This window comes from Kryptolebias marmoratus, linkage group LG10, assembly GCF_001649575.2.
Source record: "Kryptolebias marmoratus isolate JLee-2015 linkage group LG10, ASM164957v2, whole genome shotgun sequence".
NCBI lineage: Eukaryota > Metazoa > Chordata > Actinopteri > Cyprinodontiformes > Rivulidae > Kryptolebias > Kryptolebias marmoratus.
Genome location: NC_051439.1, coordinates 1,057,958 through 1,061,160, shown reverse-complemented (window position 1 = coordinate 1,061,160; position 3,203 = coordinate 1,057,958).

Here is a 3,203-nt window from a genome sequence, read left to right as displayed (position 1 = left end):
AGTCTCTGTGTATACAGGAGAAATGCTTGCTTTTAGCAGTTCAATGGGTGGAAGAGGTAAGACCATTAAAATTAATCATTTGCTCAAATTCTAGTTCTTCATCAGTCAGTTTGCAAAATAACCAGTCAGACAGTAGACCAGATATATTAATTGAAATCCAGCAAACACTTTATAGAATTCATATGATGGTGTTAACAGTAAATTTCATATGGGTTCCACAGGGCTTAAAGAGCTCCAGCCAGGGGCCGGATTTCCGGCTTTTAACCAAACAGTCCACCTCAACCAATCTTCATGGTCTGCCTTAACCAAACTGTAGTCTCAGGGCTTAAAGAGCTCCATGTGGGGGCCAGACTTCCGGCTTTTCAAGTAAAGCGAGCATTGGACCAAACGGCCCGCCTCAACTAAACTGTAGATAATAGACAAAGATGTTTGCCAATCAGAATTCTAGCTCCTGTGTTCTTGACCAATGACTGTAAAACGGTTTGTAGAAAAGAAGTGCATGCGGTTAAATCAAATGCGATATGAAAGAAGATGGAGTTTGTCTTACCCGCTAAAGAAACACGTTTACTTGAGAAAGGAATTAAAAGCAAGTGGCGCTGGGCATGGCTAGAGGAAAGGGGACAAGACAGGAAGCCGCTGAGCAGTTGGTGTCACAAACTCGCAGTGCCTGGAGCTTGTTTTTGTGTCGTGTGCCATAAAAAGCTGCTGTATGCTACGAGCGGCAAGAAGGCTCTCCTGCGACATGATTTAGACAAAGCCCACAGAGCTGCTGTCCAAGCGCTACTCTACACCTGCACGTTACCTGGAGCTATATCGACGGCAAACACTCCGGCGTCCTTTACTGATTGTGTCTGTGAGCAAAAAATACGTTTGTGTGCGTTCATAGCAGAACATGACTTGTCTTTCACAATTTCACAACCATTAGTTAACCTGTGCAAAAAGTTAGCTGAGGACAAAACTGCATTAGCTAAAACTCTCAATGTCAAATCCACATGTTAGCTGTTTAAGCACACATGGCCTGGCCCCTCAACTTAAAAAAAGTTCTGTCGAAAAAACTGAAAGATACAATGTTTTCTTTGAATATTGATGAGTCAACCAACTGCAACATGGACAGAATTCTGAACGTGCTTGTTCACTATTTTGATGAAGACCATAAAAAAGTTATTACTCAGCATTTAGCCAGCAACAAAGTAAACATTTCAACAGCAAATATTCTTTTGGACACACTAAGAGACATTCTCGCTTCAAACAATCTTAAGTGGAGGCAAGTCGTCAGCATTCTTATGGACAATTGTGCTGCCATGAGGGGTAAAAAAGGAGGACTTGAAACGCATGCTCGTAAAGAAAACCCCTTCTTGTTGGATATTTCTGGAGACACCTTGCACATGATGTCCAACGCTGCAAAGGCCCTTTTAAGTCCATTTGGCACAGAAATACAGGATTTCTGCTCAGACATTTACTATGACGTTGATAGATCTCCAAAACAAAAGGAGATTTTTGCTGAATTTCAGAGTTTACTGCATTTGCCCCCAAAGAGCCTGGTACGACCAATAAGCAGCAGATTCCTACAGATGCTGGAGGTGTGCACCAGAGTGGATGAACTGATGGATGTTTTGGTGCCCTATTACTACCATGTGCTGCCACCTATCGAAGAACACAAATACAGGTAATATGAACTATGGTATTTGAACTATCACATAAAAGTGATATTTGTAGTCAGTTTGATGTGATATTTTTTGAAGATACAGCTGTTTGGGAAAGGAAAACCTTGTAATGTTGAAATTATTCATTGATTCTGTCTCAATTTATAAGAAATGTATGTTCAAAAGTACATTTAAAGGGGAAAAATGGATGGGTATGCACTTTCATACAATGTATGTTTTATTAGTACTGTTATAGTAATCTACTAATATTGATAAAATAATAATATTTAGCTATTTTTATGCCAGAACCTGCAGCATCAAGATGAAATGTCCAACTTGAACTTATAAAGCCTTTAGTAAATTGAAGATCACAGGCCTTGTATGTGTGTTTGTACCTCACATGGGTTTGACATTTCTGCTACTATTATGTAACTTTCCTTTTAAGTCATCTTATGACATAGGGTGATATATCAATATTTTTCTACTGGTATTAACCAATCAGGTATATTTTAAATCAATTGGTTTCCTTAAATCATCCACATGCAGATGTGGCACATGTGATGTCAGTAAATTGCTTAACAGAAATCTTTTTTCTCCCACAGGTGTCCTTCCCATTTTTCTGAAATTTCTGAAGAAGCTGCAGCATGAAAAGCCAATGGTGCACTTATTGTACGTTGAGATGTTGGCTGTGGTTAGGGAGCTACTCAGTATGTTTATGAAACCAGACTCAATTGGGCTAAGTGTGAAGGAGGTCTGGAAAACAGATGTGCGTTGTAGAGACTTGCACTTATCAGACAAGAGGTTATGTGTTGGACAGTACTGCTTCTCTAAGATAAACAACGCACGCGCTGAAAAGAAGGCATGGGTTTCGACTGTCTACAGCAGCCTTAGAGAGGGATATATGAAAGCAGCAGACTTTCTGCTAAAAAACCTTCCTCTGAATAACAGTACACTCACATCACTGTCTGCACTCAGTCCATCTCTAATGCAGGAGGACTCTGTTTGTACAGCATTTATTACCTTGGGTAGGACCTTACCAAATGTTCTTGCACCAGAAGAGCTTGGCAACCTTGATGAAGAGGTACGGGCTTACCAAATTGATGCTGACCTGGTTGCTCGGGCACGTCTCTACAATGAAATGGAATCAAGTGTTGATGTTGGCTGGTGGAGCCCAATTGTGTCTATGAGAAATCAGGAGGGAAGATAACGAATCCACCCTAGGTAGGTAGGTAGGTACATTTATTTATATACCACTTTTCAGCCCGAGGCAACTCAAAGTGCTTTACAACACAAGAACAAAATTACAGACAGAGTTACAGAACATGATAATGAAACAAAATTACAGACAAGTACAAGATACAATGATAATTAAAGCTGCAAGCAGCGTTGGACGGCCCTCGCAGCTCAGCGCCGCTTCGGCCTATTGCGACCGCGGGAACCCTGGCGACCGCCCTCTACGCTCTTGCGCACTTCCCGCGCATTTCTCGCGCATTCCCGCACCGTCCACTAGGTGGCGCTTTGGGCAAACGTCCGAAATCGCCTTCAGTGTGGATCGTTACG